Genomic DNA, 18010 nt, shown 5'->3' on the forward strand with positions numbered 1-18010 from the left:
GACAGAGCCAGCCAGGCCCTCTGTTGTCCAGGCCCTGAGCTTAGAAGGGCCCCACTCTTGGTTCAGTGCTCTGCTAATGCAGTTTTGAAGGTTTTAATAATTTTTGAACCAGAGGCCCTGCATTTTCATTTCACACTGGGCCCTGCATATCGTGCGGCATGCTCTGACTCCAGCCCCACAAGCCTCCTCCCATCTTCAAATGGGCCTGACACACTGCCACTTCTGCCTCAGGAACTGGCCAGTTGCTGCTCCTTCCCTCTTCTGAGAAAGCTCACCTGGTAAGATGTTTACTTGCTGCTCCTCTCCTTCACTCGGCCCTCCCCAGCAGAGAAGCCTTCTCTGACCATCATGTCCTTGGTGTCACCCCTCCCCATCTCTGCCTGGTGTTATGTAGTATATTTACTTAAGTGCAATTGGCTCTTGTTGTCCCTGTAGAAGTTCCTCCAGGACAAGGACATTACCTGGCTTGGTCATTTCTTTGTCCTTGGGACCTAAGACACTTCCTGGCACACAGATATTTCTCAGTACATTTTTGTTGAGTTAACATGTTCCTCAGTAATACCGTGAAAGTTCCCCATCTCAACAGGAGCACATTTTAATCCTCTGAACCTGGTTATGAGAAGAGTTTAGAGGACACATTTGGAGATGTGCTGCTTTGCTTTAATTGTGGTCCCCTGGCTTTTCTCAGACTGCCACATATTCCCACTCATCTTAATCTCTCTGCCTTTCCCCCTCTTTCTCTTTCTCTGGTTTTCCACGACTCTAGTTCTATGCTTTGAACATTCAAGATATGGAAAAGTTGAGATGAATTTTCTAACTTTAGAGAGAGAAACAAGAAGATAAGCCTTAGGAAATCTCAAGATAATCTCCCAATTCACCCTGAACCGGACAATCTCACCTGGAGGAAATGGCAACAGACTTGTGCCCTGACTGCCAGCCCCAGGGCCCTGCCATGACCCACATGGCAGGATAGACATCAGAGCCCAGAGATGCCTTTGAGATCAGCTAGCCCAAACTCTTAACATTTTGTGTTCTTTCTGGGTGGAATGGATGTTTCAGGTTAGAGGTAGAAATGAAGAGAGGAGGGCAGGGGAGGAGACCATAAAAGGTATACTTGAATTATTCTGGCTCCTGAGAAGGAATTAATTTCTTGAGATTACAAGACTAGTTATAGGTCAGGTGCAAATACACATTTTCTGACTTTCTCCTTGATATTAAATGTCTTTTAATTGAAGGAACTATCACTGACATTTAAATTTCCAAAGTAGTCTGGTATTACTATCATTCTCCACATTCATTTTCAATGAAGTTTTCTACCATTGCTCATTTCCCAGTTTTTAGTCAAGGACTGTGCTCTCTCTCCATGTGGGTATCAGTGGCCCAGCATGCCAAGAAGGCAGCAGATGGCAGGTGCCAGGTCATCAGGCTGCACACTGAAGCCTCCAGCAAGGTAAGATGTTCAAATGTAAGAATGTTCAAAGCCTAGGTGTCCTAGAATAGGGGCGCCTTGGCAGAGTCCTGGCAACATCACACCTTTTATTTTCTTGTTCTTTTTGTACCTCAGGTGGGCAGAAATGAATTAATTATAATCTTGATGTCCTCTTATCATTGGTCCATGCATGCCCCTTTATGGTTTAGATGTAGATCTTTTTGTTTTTAATAATTTTATCAACACCCATGAACTCACCACCTGACTCAGAAACTAGAACACTGACAACACTGTAGACATCCAGGTGGTCCCGCCCTTGCTGGCTCCTCACCTCCCCAAACCCCAAACCTTCGGTAGCCACACACTACCCTAAGTCTTGTGTTGTTTATTCCTTTTGCTTTTAAACAAATACCTTTTTTGAAAAGTATGACATTCCTATATGTGTTCTCAAAAGCATATGTAGTTTGGGTTTTTCTTAGCAGTGTACAAATGTATCAAATTGTAAGTAATTCTTGGGGACTTGCTGAGAAAGGGGAACGGACCTTCTGACCTTGTGCCAGGACCAAATCCTTCTGCACCAGCTTGGATGGAGAGAGTTCTCAACCAGTAGCTGGATCTGGCCCTACAATGACCTACCGAGATGGAGAGGCCTACAGGGCCCCTCTTCCTTGTGCAGAGGGGAGCTGACAGCACCAGAACACTCGAGCCTCTTCCTGGGTTTGCCTTTCCTCCGGTAGCCCACCTGTGCTCCAGGCAGGGCTTCCAACCACCCGCTCTGTGGGGTTGCTGGATCCCCCACTTGTGCAAACACAGGGCTTCCTGTCACCACGTGGCCAGAGCTGGGCAAAGCTGTGGGTGCGGAGCTTCACGTTTTTAATTTCCTAATGAGAACGATTGTAGACTTGGAAAACAGCTGTTATCCCAGGGGCCACGGCACAACATAATTCAATTGCGCTTCTATGATTTCTGTCTTGTCCTTCGCAATTTCCCACAAACCCAAAACATGTTTCGCTACTCACTTTCCATGTCACGGCGATCACAAGACTTGGCCCATGGGGAGACTCTGCAGCATGAAATGGTTTTTACTTCATAAATCCCAAGTGGAAATAAGAGGATATTGACTGACTCACAAAATCATGGTATGACATAAGGACACTGAGGTTGCAAGCGTAGCCCAGTCCTAAGTAGGGTCCCCTACTATGTGCTCTGTCAGTGCTATGATTAACCGTTATTAAAAACAAGAAGCTGATGTGTCATAGTAGAAAGAACATGGATTGGGATTGACATATATGCACTAATATGTATAAAATGGATAACTAATAAGAACCTGCTGTATAAAAAAATAAAATAAAATTGAAAAATTCAAAAAAAAAAAAAAAGAAAGAAAGAACATGGACTTGGGTATTAGAAAAAAAATTAATTCAAATCCCACCTGTGTCATTTGCTCCTCGTGTAACCTTGAACCGCTCAGTTAGTTTCCTGATCTGTAAGATGAAGCCAGATACATACTCCATGGGGTGTCGTGAAGGTTACCTGAGATAAGGTGTGGAGCTCACACAGCCTGTAACATAGATTACAGCCAAGGTGCTTAACAGCTGGTAGCCTTAGGCCAGGTTCCCGTTTCCTTACCCTGAGTCTGCCATAGCCCCTAACTCCCAAGCCTCACTCCATCTCGATTCTTATCAGCCACACATCATGGTCAGATGAATCATCCCAAAGCAGCACTTGTATATATCACATTTCCTCCTCTCCCCTAACCAAACCCACAACCCTAAACAACAACAGAAACCTCTGTGCTTTCCCAATGCCTTCAAGATGTTCAAATGCCTTCAGTTGGCATTTCAGCTCGACCACTGTTTAGAATAAATATAACCCTTTGCAGTTGTCTTTTATTATTCCACATGTGAATCCTGTGTTCTAGACAAACCTGTTGCTCTCTGAACATGCCAGATGCATGTCAGGTCCATCTCTGCCTCTGCTCCCACATTCATACTCTCCCTCTTGCAGAGACAGCTTGCCTCCTCCTTTTCATTGGTATACATTCTATCCTTTCTTGCAGGTGCGAATAAAGGCCCCACCTCTCTACATCCCCTCCTTCCCTTCACGTTGGCTATTTAATGTATCTCACCTTGCTTTGTCGTTAGTCATCTGTGTATGTGGCAGCCAGCACCTGGCTCAGGTTCTACGGAAGATGTTCAGAAATGTGTGGTGATGATTGCAAATATAAAAGCACAGATTTCAAAGACATATCCAGTTAGAAATGCCTTCTTAAATTCACCTGGAATTCAACTCATAATAATTTCCTTCCAATTTTTTCAAAATTTTTATCAATAACCAGATTGAAATGATCAGGCTTTGAATCTGTATATTGCTTTTTTTGTATGTTTCCGTTTTTGTTGTTAGGGTGTGTATGTGTGTTTGTGCACAAGTGCACGCACGTTTGGGTGGTTTAGCTTCACTTCAGACCCTAGTGGGAAATAGTTACTTCATTCCCTTCTCTATGGCTGCTCTGAGCTGATAAGCTTTCATCAGACCACATTGATTGTTTAAACATCGAAAATCATACTGGAATTTGGGAAAGATAACTGAAGTAAAAATGAGCCTGACAATTGTTGACCAGTGTCTGCCTTTTAAGTTTTCTCCCAGCCTCCCGGAATGGTTTAATCTTGTAATAAAATATGCTAAGGTGAGTTGTCTTCCCAGAATTCCCTGAGAGCTGGGGGGGGGCAGTGGGGGGCAGTGGGGGGTATCTGGCTCTGTTGGCAGTAACAGGGCACTGAGGAAGGGGGTTCTGTTTAAGCTCTAAACTTGGCTGTTCAGATTCCAGGCATTCTCAGTAAGCGTTATACCTAAACCTGAACTTGGACAAAGACCAAAAGATTATGCATTAATACCAAACCCAAAGTATTTGAGGATTCTGTCACATTGAAGGTTGGTCAGTATCCATGTGCAATAGTGCAGCATTCGAATCCAACAATATTGGATTTGAAACGATTAAACAGTGGTATCTTGAGTTAGAGCATTTTGTTTGTTTGTTTTAGGAAGCTGTGAATTGGCATCCATTTTTCTGCCTAATGTAGGAAGAGTTTCAAGTCTGAACTCCAAGAAGGAAGACATTGATCCAGCTTGGAGATTCCCAGTCTCTTCATTGTGCAGAAGATTGGTAAAGGTTCTCAGGAGAACACTTCCAACAAGGAGAACACTGACACATGGGGCCTTCTCAGGTTAGACTTAAGGAAACTTGCTGTGTCACATAGCCAGCAGCTCTCGCAGCCCATTGAAGGGATTAAGACTTGCATAGCAATCCAAAGTTATAAAACTGGCACCGAAGTCCCATTAAAGATGGCAGATCAAACACACACATCAGACTTAGCAAACAACGCGCCCAGATGGAGCCAATCAGAAAGCTCTGGGGATATTTCTTCAAACAAATGAAACTGATTGCATCCCAGTTACTTTTGAATGTATTTAGAGGAGATCATGCAACAGTGTTCAGGTTTGAATTAATGATAAGTCAATGGGAAGCTAGGAAAATGGAAAAAACAAAATAGTTCAGTATCATCTCCAGGGGGGAAAAATGTTATTCAAGAAAGGATAAAGCATGCATAGTGCACTGCAGAGGTCAGTTTTATATACCATTTGCATTGTTATAATTATATAAACACTAAATATCTATCTATCCAAAATGACAACGTAACTATTTTTGGAGCATGGAGGGGTGGGTGGTAAGTGTGTATCGCTATGGTGAGTGTGGGAGAGAAGGAGAGAGTGGAATATTCATTTTCCAAACTGGAAACTCAATTAATAATGCCTAAAGATGAAATATCAGATAGAAGTATGTTATTTAAACATGTTGTGGTTGCTTTTGGGAAAAAGAAAAGAGGATGGGCAAGATTGCCCTTTTTAAAAAAAAAAAACAAAAAACTAGCTATATGGATGAAGGTACAGCCAGCTTTAACAACAAGACCCCAAAATACAGAGGCTTAATTAAATAAGATAGGTATATGTGTCTTGTTTGATATGGTCCAGAGAGAAAAAATCTGGGTTGGCAGGTTGGCTTTATAACCTTCAAAATCTAGCTTTCATCTCTGGGACCAAGGCAGCCATTCTAGTTTTTGTCTTCCCAGCCAGTGGGAAGGGGGAACAGGTCAGGGGAGCACATGTACATACCTTGGCAGGAACATGCCCCAGAAGCAGCACATAGCCATTGACCCGACTGTGGGCACATGGCCTTACCAAGCTGCAGGGGAGGCTGGGAAATGCAGTGACTAGCTGTTGGCCATGTGCTCAGCTAAAACTCAGAAGTCCTATTATTAAAGAAGGTGAGAACTGATGTCAGTGCTCAAGCAGCACCTCTGTCAAATAAGCTTTGTAGAATTATTTGATTTTTTTCAACCAGGTGCATGCATAACTTCCATACAAATAAAAACTAAATTTAAGACCCAGTGCTTAAAGATCATCTTTTGATCAACTGAATTAGTGATTGAAAGCTAGAAACCGGGGTCCTGGAGCAGAATGCAGGCACCCCCAGAAAAGACTGTGCAGATGGTGTGACGCCAAGAGGATTTAGGCCTGTTTGGTACTATACTTTAGGTCCTTCTATTTCGGGATGCTTACAGCCCCTTTCCTGGTATGAATATATGTTACACATGCTGCAAGGATGTATGGGCACCCTTGCAAACCTCTAATTTTCAAGTAAATTTTTCCAAAACAACAAGACTCTGAGATGGAGATTAGTGCATAGAAGACTTATTGGGGAGCACTCTTGGGATCAATACCTGTGGGCAAAGAGGGAAGCAGGACTGTGGTTAGCGGGGAAAGCTGGGAGTTCTGGGGCTGGGATGCACTATCAGAGGTATTGTGGCAAGGAGGCCAGACCTTCATATCCCATTATTGATCAGTCTTGGGATGCAGATGGCCCCAGGAAATTGTAACCTTGGGGAGTAACCTTGGATGAAGGAGCCTGGGCAATTCCCAGGGCAGGGGCAGGGCAAGGACAGAGCTGATAAGTGAGGTCGGCTTCCAGCAGAACTCCCAGCAGCTCAGGGAACAAGCCTTTTATTTCTGAAGGGGGATCTGAGCAATGCATCACCACATCTGCTGTGTATTGATCCAAGTAGCTTGTCTCTGGATCTCTGTAAAATCAATCGTTTGAATTTGGATTCCACCAGTGGTGGCTTTTGGGAGAAATTCAATGGGTGCCCATCTCATTAGGATGATAGAGAGGTTGGGAGGTGCTAGAGGATTTACATGGAGGCTGCATAGGGATAGTTAGCAAGCATGCTATTTGACTTAGGTTATATTTTTACTGGAGGTTGCTTTAGGACAGCTGTTAGGGATTAAAGGGAGGGAGACCTAAAATACAGGCAAACCAGATGATATCTATGTTTATACTTTACTTCCATCTATGCCTTAGGGTGATTAGTCAACAGTTGTTGGTTAACATATAAAGAACTCTTATCAGGAATTTAGGCACCAGAAGAGACCAAGGCAGGAGCTTCAAATAATCCTATCTCCATCTGCCTCAGAGGGTCTATTAGTTACCACAGGGAGTCTTAGAAGTAGGTTTTCACTGGAGAAATGACTAGTGTTAAGGCATGTGGTTGCCTAAGATTTCCACTGGTACTTCCTCCCTTGATTTGACAAACTCAGTGGCCCAACACCTTTGGAATGATGCCCTAGGGATAGAATTCTGTCCTGTGGTTCCCCACCTATTGGAGGGGAGCCTCTGTCACCTCTGTCACCTGATCCTGATGTCAAAATTGTGTTGTGATCACATCTAACTGAATATTTTCTGCAACAGGCTGGTCAGAGTCCTTAAAAAGACAAGAGAATAGAGGAAAGAGATTGAATGAGTATTTTTGTGCCTACCTGCTAATACATGTTCGCGGGTAGGTGGCAGAATTTGATCTGAGATGTGCTTTCATTTAAACACATGTCCTGGCGGTGAGTTGGATGAGGGAGAGGACATAGATCTCTAACTGCTAGAAGCTACCAATATTTTTCAAAGGAACCTCATAACTGTGAACAGCTAAATTAGCCTAGAGGCGAAGACGGTGAATGAAGCCTCATCATATTGCTGGTCAGATGATGATACCTGGGAAAAATGTGATTATCAACTCATTAGTTTAGTGCAATGATTGATCATAAAAATAAGTTATCCTGCCTTAGAAATTCAGTGCATGATATACAATAAAGACAAGAAAGTAAACCTGAATTGACTATTCTAGATATTCATTTGACACTTCTGTGGTCTCCTCTATTGGACTTGGCCTTGGGCAGACTCAGTATATGGCTCTAGAGTGAAGTCTTTCATGTGCCTGATGGCATGGCTGTGGAATGTCTCTTAGGTGTGAAAGGCTAGAGAATTCTAATGGGAGAACACCACAGAAAAGTAAATCCAAAGTCTTGCCTTGGTTGATGTGGTCTGGAGGAGGGATGCTTGGGCAATGTAGTTAGACAAAATCATACTATCCAAATACTGAATACAAGAGTATTAAAAGGAGACAAAGAACAAAAACCACTGTGAGTGTGATAGGAAGAGCTCCTTCACACAAATGCCCCACTCAGACAAGGCTCTCCTCCTCTTAAACCCCCAAGGAGCTGCCCACAGATTTACATCTTGGCTCATGAATCTTTGACTGCCTTTCTCTATTCACATACCCTCCCACCCTTCAACAATCCCTTCCTCATATACAAAGATGCCTCTCCAGCTTTGTTGGCCAACGTTGATCCCTTTGTCCAAATTCCCTTAACTTTGCCTCTTGTGTATTTCCTGCTTTTTCTTCTTGAGATCCTAAGTCCCAGGAAAATTTACTAGGGAGGAGCTTGTGGCCTTTGTCTCGTCTGTCCAAGGCATCTTTGTAGTACCTAGCATAGAGTTGAGAACTCAGAAGGTCCCCAATTAATTCTTGCTAAGTCTAATGGGGTGTAAACTCAGAACACTTGGGGGGTAAGCAGGGAGCAGACAGGCTAAGGCAAACTGGAGAAGGCATTCAAATTCAAATTATTTTTTAAAGAAACTGTGCTAGAAAACAATACTGTAGTTGATTTGCATGCATCAGAGTTGCAATTCCTGGTCTCTAAGTCATTAGCAAGCAATTTCTGGCTACCTACGTTAGGAAAACAAATTGGCAACTGGAATAGCAGAGAAGCATTATTTGCTCCATTCTGGACTTCTTCCCTTAACCCAGGTTTGTTTCTGGGCGAAGGGACCACCCTCATACTGTGCAAAGGCATCCCACTATAAAGGGGCCATTATGCTCAGGGAAATAGTTTCTTCAGGTTTCACCTTGACCCTGAGCCCAGCTCCTTTCCCTTTGGAGCCTATGCCAGGCTCTGCTTGGATGTGGTCTGCCATGCAGCTGTGGGCGTGTGTTGGAGGGCAGGTGGGTAAAGGGTGGAAATCAGTGGACCTTTTCTCTCCATACTGTGCTGTTTGGAGGCAGAAACCCACTTGTGCTCCTTTCCTGAGAATTCGGGATGGGTATATTGGCATTTGGGAGAGTAGAGGAATCTAGGTCAAAAGCCAGTTGAACAAGAAGGTAGAAATATCCTTTTTCTGAAAGAAGGCTAAATGTGGGAACACACCCCAAAGACGTGAGGAAATGGGAGATTTATACTTGGTGAAAACAAAGAATGAAGATAATTGAAAGATGACTGCAAATTATTTGTCAACTTGCTCTTTTAAAGATGTTCATCTAAAAACAAGATCACGTGGAGGAGAAATGACATGTCTGACTGTTGCCAACAGCAGCCCTTTGGGGGCAGGAGATGTGAAGCAAAATGAGCTCAGAAAGAGATTTCTCTCTGAGAACAATTACTCACTGCCATGCTGGCAAGGTCACTGAGAGTTGGAGTTTCACTGCTGCAAAGCTGTTTACATACAAGGATACACAGGGACAAAAGGTCATGGGAGGTAAGCAAGCCTGGAGTCCTCAAAGTCAAAAGACAATAAACACACCGACTTTCAAGACTTTTAAAGAAACACAGGTGGGCCAAGCAAATTCCCACTTTGGATGCAGATTCACAACATCTTGTTACAGATGAAAACTGGACTGGGGCAGGAGTTGGCTCAAAATGAAGTAATACTAAGTTTATCACAACCAAAACAGGCAATGGAGGGTTAAGGCCTAGGATGGTACTTCAAACGTGACTAAACTAGAATTAAAACTGAACTGGCATTGAGGAGCGGATCAAGGTCAGGAGCAAGATTACAGGGAGACCACTAAGAACCAGAGAAAGAAAAAACTTTTTCTGAATATTCATGAGGTGTAATGAGTTGCTGCCCTGATGTAACGCAGAGAACATCTGGTGATGTGACTTGTAGTGGATTCGGGGTCTAATGTGTAGACTCCCAACTATGACCTGAGCAGGTATTTCATCAGCAGATATTTGGGTATATTTAATTGAAATGCATTTGTACCAAGTCAGCTCTTACAAAATATTGTTAAAATATTCTCCCCGGAAATAACGTAGTGTTTTGTCCTAAATTTGACTCCTCATATTAAACAGTCTGAATAAATATGGTGGGACTTGGTACCCTCTGAGGCATTGTTTGCTGAGAAGAGAATGCTTTTAAACCTCCTAGGACACTGAGAAGAGGTACAGACCCCTTGGCTTCCTGGAAGCCTGGTGTCCCGGCCAAGGCGTGTCCCACTTCCTCTTTTTCACTCACCATCAGGCACTAAAGTTCTTCATAAGTCACAAATGCAAATCTGATTCACCTCTTTCTTACTGAGTAATCACAGCAACTGGACTTTGAAATTCAACTTAAAGGAAAAGAGAAAAGTCTATTTTTAATCAGAGAAAAACCTGAAGCTGAGTGAAAATCCCTTCATGGGTCCTGTTGAATGTAGACTAAAACCACTTTTGAGGTGATCATTAATTTTATGGAAGTGATATACACCAGAATCAACTTCTATCCCACTTCATAGTCCATCAGGTAATCAGCAAGTCTGATGGAAGTGCGAGCGCTTTGCGTTCTCTCTGGTGCTCTGTGAGGTTATGGGAGAACAGAGTATCACTGTGTCTTAAGTGAATGATCAGGGCTAGTTTCAAGTAATTTTAACCACAGAACTGAAACTATCAGGTAGAGGGAAGGAAATGCAGAATGACTTACACAGCTGCTTCATGAAAGGAAAACATCCAGTACCTGTTTCAGTGTCCTCATTTGGTGGTATTTCTTAAGGATTGTGGCAAATTATGATATCTTTGAGAAAATCTTTAAATTAAAAAATTTTTACACAATATGTGTGCAACTAAAGAAAAACACTCAGAAATGCATTTTGTCCATAGTGTATTCATTTTATACATTTTTCCTGATATCATTATGAATTAATACATATATTTTTCAAAAACTTCTCTCTAATATATTTTTTAAAGACCCTAATTCTAGATTATCACACTTTGAAACAACTTTCTCTTCCTGAGCCTATTTCACATATCAGAGCAAAAGTTTTCTTGCACAAGCATCACTTCTGTTAGACTAGAAGAGAGTGAATTTATAAGTTGTATTAAGGAAACAAACTTTGAAATTTAACCACCTTATCTGTTGTTGTTAAGACTATAATATGCCATAATCGGGCTTTTAAAAGTAACATTTGCTTGTTTTCTTTAATGTTTAAAACTATAAAGATGATACTCATAATGTTCTGTAACCCTACCCATAGATAACCTCTGATAACACGTTTTTAAAAAATTAACTCAGGTACGTAAAGAAAAATTCAAGCAGTACAGAAAGTTGTAAAGTGAAACGTAATATTCTCCTTCCTCATCTGGTCACTCTTATCCTGTTATCGGCAGTGTCTTATAGTTCTTTCAGAAAACATTTTCTCATATATCAAATGAGCAAAAACATTTTGCTCATATATCAAATGCACTGTACATACACAAACACACTCACACATGCACATATTAAAATATTTTTCATAGAGAGCATCACACAACTAATACCCATAGTGTCTCATCTGCCTTGTTTTCACATAATAAGATAACTTTAAATTTATTTATTTGTCTGTTTATTTATGGCTGTGTTGGGTCTTCATTTCTGTGCGAGGGCTTTCTCTAGTTGTGGCAAGTGGGGGCCACTCTTCATCGCGGTGCGCGGGCCTCTCGCTATCGCGGCCTCTCTTGCTGTGTAGCACAGGCTCCAGACGCTCAGGCTCAGTAATTGTGGCTCACGGGCCCAGTTGCTCCGCGGCACGTGGGACCCTCCCAGACCAGGGCTCGAACCTGTGTCCCCTGCATTGGCAGGCAGACTCTCAACCACTGCGCCACCAGGGAAGCCCACATAATAAGATATCTTGAAGAACTTCCTATTTGTGCTAACAAACTTCTATTTGTTAGCACAAATAGATCAACCTCATTCCTTTTAACAGCTGCAGAGCATCCAGTTCTGTCAGAAGCTATATATATCCAATATATTCTACGATATATTTCAGTAGCCCTTTATTAATTGGTGTTTAAGTAGTTTCCAGGTTTTTTTTTTTAAATTAAAGAAAAAACTGAATGAAAAGTCTTTTATTGTTTTTCTTTTAAATATATATATATATATATATATATATATATATATATATATATATATATGTAGATTATATTCCTAGAAGTAGAATTTTTTTTAAACTAAGTTTTCTTTTTCAGCCTATTCTAACCTTTTATGTTACCTACAATCTAGAGGAAGGAAAGCTTTCTAATTTAGCTTAGGTTAGGAAGAAAAAGTTTTGAAAGCATTGGTGACAGTGCACTGGCCAAACGACTTGATTCATTTCAAATTCAAGTGTGGAGGTGCTTATCTTGAAGAGACGCTTAGACTGAGGTACAAAACAATGTTCTTCTCATTCTAGAATACTACAGAGCAAGACCTCAAGTGAGTAGCATCTCCCACCCAGCAGGCTGTTCATTAAGAAATATGACCATTTAAAAATTGATACTTGATCACATCTTTGTGATTAAGTCACACTGTCAAAAATATTATTAGCCACACAGAACACACAAATGCTGACTGAAGGGAAGATCCACCTTGGGTCTATCTCGGATGAGATTTATGTGAAGCTGTTAGCCCTGGACCACAACTGGAATCACTAAAGAACATTTCTTTGGATAAAATAGCTGACTCCTGTATACCATCTAAGTGGTCCCTGAGCCATGTACAATTCTATAAGACCTACATGTTACAGAAACCAATTTTTAGAATCTTGCTTTCATTAAATACAGAATGTTCATTCTACTGGGAAAAACTCAACTCCTTTTGCCAGTATTAGCAGCCAGACCAAACCTTCTGTATATCAGCACCATATGACAATTCAAATTATGCCTAAGTCCCTGGGGGTGGGGAGAGTTGTGTCTTTAAAAAGAATAAAATTGCCGATGTAAGTCTGAATACAGAAGTTTCATTTTTAGGGGAAAGAGAAACTTCTCTGGGTAAGGCTAGATTTGCTCTATAAATCAAGCCAGGCAAATGTCCACAAGGTCAGGCCCTTTGGTGATGTTTCTAAGGGGAGCGGACCTGGTGCCCCTGAACCTTTGCCATCCCTCTGCATTCCCTCCCTCTGTAGCCTGGAGGTGTCAATAGGAAAGGGGCCACATGCCCACTAAAGCAATCCCACCCTGTTTGTGAGCACAAATGGGGTCCCCTAGGTGATTGTCTTTAGGACATTTCTGGGAGTTTGAGAAAACTGACACTCCACGAGTTCCTTTAATTTAGTTGTGAGTAGGAACAATTCTTTCACAGGTTTTCTGTACTCTTAGTAAATGAATAGTGAGAATTTGAGTGGATAGAAAGGAAGGCAAAAAATATGGTCAGCGATGTATTTCTGTCCCTGAGATATTCGCACTGAAAATTAGATATTGATTTCAAATAGCTAAAGGGAATAAAAAATGAAACAGGGCTTCCCTGGTGGTGCAAGTGGTTGAGACTCCGCCTGCCAATACAGGGGACACGGGTTCGTGCCCCGGTCCGGGAAGATCCCACATACCGCGGAGCGGCTGGGCCCATGAGCCATGGCTGCTGAGCCTGTGCGTCCGGAGCCTGTGCTCCGCCACGGGAGAGGCTGCAACAGTGAGAGGCCTGCATGCCACAAAAACAAAAAACAAACAAACAAAAAATGAAACAAATGGGAAACTGCAGAAATAGATGGAGATACCTACAGAGCAGAGCAGAATTGAGCTGCTTTCCTTAGAAGCGCCCTTCCATTTTATAAACTAACCCTTTTAACGAGTATTTTGAGCACCCATGCACCAGACTCTCCTAGGTATAGGTGTATAGAGATTCTGTACCACAAATAGTCCGAATAACGCTTTGAGTTTAAAATGGTTTCCATCACAACCACTGGAGCACAATAGTGAGCTGTGTGAATAGAGCAAATACAGGGGAAAAGACCCCCAGATATATGCTAAGAAAAAGAAGTAAAGCTGGGCTTTTGAAATATAATATAAATGAGTATTTATAGAATCTGGAAAAAAATTACTTCTTTGGTATGACATTATACTGTTTTCCAAAATCCAAGGAACATTTATAAAATTAACCATATCTCAATTAATGTTAAAAATGACTTTTGTAAATGCAGATCACATTCTCTGATCACAATGCAGTGGGTGGAAGGAAGGGGAGAATCACTTCAAAAAAATAGAGCCAAAGCCCATACAACTCTGTGAACCTCTGGATTGAAACATACCTGAAGACAATTCAACTCTAGGGTTTTTGGTTATTTCCACCAGAAACGCCCTACCCCTCTCTTTGTAAACCAAGTTTTCTGCCACTCACAACAAAAATATTCTAATACTATTATCTGGAAATTCTATACTCAGTCTAATTATAAATTAAGTATGATGAAATAATGAAAATATTTTCAGACCAAGTTTAGCTGTCATAGGGCCTTACTCAGGCAGTTATACCAGGATCTGAAATATAGTGAACTGAGCCCAGGAGAATGACAAAGGGAAGCTCCAGAATGCAGCTGTGTAGCAACCTAGAAAACAACTAGTGTTAGGGAGCTAGGTGTCCAAGGAGGAGGTATCTTGGAAAAGGAGATTTCATACATTTCATAGTATTCTTTGGAGAATGGAAAAAATATTTAAGTTGCAATAAAACCTGCAATACCCAAATAAATAAGCAATTAGAAGCTCCACAAGGAACAAGAAAAGTAAATCTAAACATAGCACATTACTTGGATCTACAGTGAACAGTATTTACATGGTCATAGTACCATAAGGATTTAATTGAGCTTCAGCTTTTAGAATCAAAGTATTGACACAGCACAGATGCATTTACCATTTCAGAGCAGAATATAAATAATAAATACCATCAGTCTTGACAATGTGCAAGTTGTCGAGTTTGTTCAGTAGATGACAGAAAGGGAAAGGGAAAGGGAAAGGGAAAAATGCAAGCAGAGGGAAACACTCTGAGCCTAAGATCCTTATGGTGGTAATTGACAAAAAAGAAAGAAATATGTAAGTATATTATTCAAAGTTACAAAAGCAACTGATAAAGATAAAAAGAATGACATGACTATATGGAAGATAGGAAAGAAGATGAGCTAAGTACAGTGGCAGGAAGTCAAGAGATGGCTTTTTAAAGGGATATTTCAAGAAATAAGGATTTAGATATATTATTTAGAGGTATTGAGTAGATTTAAAGATATTGAGAATCACACAAACAACTAAAATCAGAAAATGTTAGAACAGGACTGAGATGGGGCTAGGGACAGATGATTTTCATTTTAAATTCTTACGATCTAATTAAATATTTAAACCATGTGTAGATTACTTTGATAAAAATAAAAGATCAATGCTGAAGAATGAAATCATACTCCACTCCACTCAGAATTAAAAGAATTCAACCAAATTACTTTCAATTTGTCAACTTTACAAAAACGTGAAAATTTCATGATTCTCAAGGTAAGCCAGGATGTAGGGAACAGATAGGAGGCATATTCAAAATAATTTAACAACAAATATAGTACAGACACCAACCTCCCAGAACCGATGCCAGCCGTAAAGTACCACGTGTTCGTCCAGTGCCTGCCACCTGAATATCAGTCAAGGGGGCAGGCGTGATGGGAGGAACTTCAAGATGACGGAAGAGTAAGACGCGGAGATCACCTTCCTTCCCACAGATACACCAGAAATACATCTACACGTGGAACAACTCCTACAGAGCACCTACTGAACGCTGGCAGAAGAATTCAGACGACCCAAAAGGCAAAAAGTTAGGGCAAAAGAAAAAAGAAAAAACAGAGACAAAAGAATAGGGACAGGACCTGCACAAGTGGGAGAGAGCTGTGAAGGAGGAAAAGTTTTCACACACTAGGAAGCCCCTTCGCAGGCAGAGACGGGGGGTGGCGGGGGGCAAGCTTCAGAGCCAAGGAGGAGAGCGCAGCCACAGTGGGCTGGAGGGCAAAGCGGAGAGATTCCTGCACAGAGGATCGGTGCTGACCAGCACTAACCAGCCCGAGAGGCTTGTCTGCTCACCTGCAGGTGTGGGTGGTGACTGGGAGCTGAGGCTCGGGCTTCAGGAGATCAGATCACAGGGAGAGGACTGGGTGTGGCTGCGTGGACACAGCCTGAAGGGACTAGTGCGCTACAGCTAGCTGGGAGGGAGTCCAGGAAAAAGTCTGGACCTGCCTCAGAGGCAAGAGACTTTTTCTTCCCTCTTTGTTTCACAGTGTGCGAGGAAAGGGGATTAAGAGCACCTCCTAAACAAGCTCCAGAGACGGGCGCAAGCCATGGTTATCAGCATGGACACCAGAGACGGGCATGAGACATTAAGGCCACTGCTGCAGCCACCAAGAAGCCTGTGTACAAGCACAGGTCACTATCCACACATCCCCTCCCAGGAGCCTGTGCAGCCCACCACTGCCAGGGTCCCGTGATCCAGGGACAGCTTCCCCGGAAGAACACACGGTGCAGCTCAGGCTGGTGCAACGTCACACTGGCCTCTGCCTCCGCAGGCTCGCCCTGAACTCCGTACCCCTCCCTCACCCTAGCCTGAATGAGCCAAAGACCCCTAATCAGCTTCAACTTTAACCCCGTCCTGTCTGAGTGAAGAACAGACGCCCTCAGGTGACCTACACAAGAGGAAGGGCCAAATCCAAAGCTGAACCCCAGGAGCTGTGCGAACAAAGAAGAGAAAGGGAAATCTCTCCCAGCAGCCTCAGGAGCAGAGGATTAAATCTCCACAGTCAACTTGAGGTACCCTGCATCTGTGGAATACCTGAATAGACAACGAATCATCCCAAATTGAGGCGGTAGACGCTGGGAGCAACGATATATATATATATTTTTCCCTTTTTCTCTTTTTGTGAGAGTGTATGTGTATGCTTCTGTGTTTGATTCTGTCTGTATAGTTTTGCTTTTAACATTTGTCCCACGGTTCTATCTGTCCGTTTTTGTTTGTTTGTTTTCAGTATAGTTTTTAGAGCTTGTTATCATTGGTAGATTTGTTTTTTGGTTTGGTTGCTCTCTTCTTTCTTTCTTTCCTTTTTTTTTTTTTTTTTTTTTTGGTAGTACACGGGTCTCTCACTGTTGTGGCCTCTCCCATTGCGGAGCACAGGCTCCGGATGTGCAGTCTCAGCGGCCATGGCTCACAGGCCTAGCCGCTCCGTGGCATGTGGGATCTTAACCAAACTGGGGCATGAACCCGTGTCCCCTGCATCAGCAGGCGGGCTCTCAACCACTGAGCCACCAGGGAAGCCCTCCTTTCTTTTTTTCTCCCTTTTATTCTGAGCTGAGTGGAGGACAGGATCTTTGTACTCTGGCCGGTTGTCCAGCATGTGCCTCTGAGATGGGAGATCTGAGTTCAGGACGTTGGTCCACCAGAGACCTCCCAGCTCCACATAATATCAAATGGCAAAAATCTCCCAGAGATCTCCATCTCAACGCCATGACCCAACTCCACTCAACGACCAGCAAGTTGCAGTGCTGGACACCCTATGCCAAACAACTACCAAGACAGGAACACAACACTACCCATTAGCAGAGAGGCTGCCTAAAATCATAATAAGGTCGCAAACACCCCAAAACACACCGCCAGATGTGGACGTGCCCACCAGAAGGACAAGATCCAGCCTCATCCACCAGAACACAGGCAGCAGTCCCCTCCACCAGGAAGCCTACACAACCCAGTGAACCAACCTTAGCCACTGGGAACAGACACCAAAAACAACAGGAACGACGAACATACAGCTTGCAAAAAGGAAACCCCAAACACAGTAAGTTAAGCAAAATGAGAAGACAGATAAACACACAGCAAATGAAGGAGTAAGGTAAAAACCCACCAGACCAAACAAATGAAGAGGAAATAGGCAGCCTACCTGAAAAAGAATTCAAAACAATGATAGTAAAGATGACCCAAAATCGTGGAAATAGAATGGAGAATATACAAAAAACGTTTAATAAGGACCTAGAAGAACTAAAGAGCAAACAAACAATGGTGAACAACACAATAAATGAAATTAAAAATACTCTAGAAGGAATCAATAGCAGAATAACTTAGGCAGAAGAACGGATAAGTGACCTGGAAGATAAAATAGAAACAACTATAAAGTAGAAACAACTACTGCAGAGCAGAATAAAGAAAAAAGA

Source organism: Aethalodelphis obliquidens, unplaced genomic scaffold (genome assembly GCF_003676395.1).
Source record: "Aethalodelphis obliquidens isolate GAN/ISIS:26980383/991018 unplaced genomic scaffold, ASM367639v1 scaffold88, whole genome shotgun sequence".
In the NCBI taxonomy this organism is placed as follows: Eukaryota; Metazoa; Chordata; class Mammalia; order Artiodactyla; family Delphinidae; genus Aethalodelphis; species Aethalodelphis obliquidens.